The sequence below is a fragment of the Typha latifolia genome, chromosome 7 (genome assembly GCF_019914945.1).
Source record: "Typha latifolia isolate L0001 chromosome 7, TyphaL0001v2, whole genome shotgun sequence".
NCBI lineage: Eukaryota > Viridiplantae > Streptophyta > Magnoliopsida > Poales > Typhaceae > Typha > Typha latifolia.
In genome coordinates, this window is record NC_133092.1 from 10,534,288 (window position 1) to 10,535,713 (window position 1,426).

The 1,426-nt window shown below is 30.7% G+C and overlaps 1 non-coding gene across 1 annotated transcript; it reads right to left on the minus strand.

Annotated features, from left to right (window-relative positions):
• Positions 1–1,007: 1,007 nt before the first annotated feature.
• Positions 1,008–1,081, minus strand: TRNAV-CAC (transfer RNA valine (anticodon CAC)). The gene has a single exon. It is a non-coding gene; the product is annotated as a tRNA-Val (tRNA).
• Between the last annotated feature and the right edge of the window lie 345 nt (positions 1,082–1,426).

A 1,426-nucleotide genomic window follows, 5' to 3' on the forward strand; every position in this document is an offset into this window, starting at 1 on the left:
TTTTCCTATGCGTGCTCCAGGAATGGGGAAAATGATCTTTGCATCTCTGATGATCTGAGCTGATGAGATCTGATAAAGAAGCTACTACAGTGAATGGAGGTTGTTTATGCCTGGAGTTTTGTAAAATGTGAGGCCTAATCGCAACCATAAATTCAAATTGAATGGACGACTATAGATTTGAAATCAGCAGGATGCTTTCTTTCCCATTCTCGGTGATATCAGCATTGTGTTGCATTAGCATAGCATTTATTTCTCCTAGCATCGCATGAAAAATTAGTCACTTGAGCAAAAAGGCTCAGTTTATTTCAAATTACGGTAATACTAATAACTCTAATTAGTCGTAATAAATTTAGTAACATTCTCTCTTAATTGCTAATTAATGACAGGAAACTTAATTAAATCTGATATTTCTGCTCATTTCAGTACTTCCGAATCAAACTCCGAAATATAATGAAACTTCAAAAACATTTTGTGTTTTTTTATCTATATCTTTTTCTTAAAAACTTCAGATTGCTCCACTTTATAGATTTTGTTCTTCTTTTTTATTCTTGATACAAGAACTTGGATAGATTACTCATGAGCAATATTTCTATCCTTCAGGATGAAAGGACCATCTTGTAACCTCATGAACAAATTCATCATATCTTTCTAGTTCTCCAAAACAGTATTAATTCTTGTACACCTTTCGATTGATAAATTAGAACTATTTCTATTTCATCCATGCTAAAATGAATAAAGCAGTGGATAAACTTCATGCTAAAAATGAATTAAACCAGTTGCAAACTGTCTCATGTAGAGCTATAAAGGTCACCCCTTGAAGATAACGTATGAAACGAAGCAGAGATTTTTGATAATATTCAAATGATAACTAACATAAATTATATATCTCAGCCTTAAAGGATCGTAATGGATTATTAAATAGATTAACTTAATATCATGCGTCTTTATCTATTGTTTCTATAATAGAGATAAAAAGTTTCAGGAAAAATAAAACATTAAATTTAAATTGTCTGAGCCCGGGTTCGAACCGGGGACCTCTAGTGTGTGAGACTAGCGTGATAACCAACTACACCACCCAGACTGTTGAAATATAAATAAATAAATTATTATTAAATTATTTTCTCTATCCTTAAAATTATTCTTTCTAATAATTCTAATTTAATAGTGTCCCAATTAAAACGATTGTGCTATGATTGAATTCGAATAAACTTATACAACATAAACCTCTTTATTATTTGAGCATTTAAAGGAGAAATTATAATTTATCATCATGTAGTTAGGCCTAATTTCACCATGTTTCCATATTCTTTCAACTTAAGCACTAACCATTACTTTTTCTATTATACCGGGAGGTAGCTATCCCACCAAAACAATATAATTTTCTAGTCTTTGAATTGTGATATAAGTTTGAAAATCAAAACCTAAG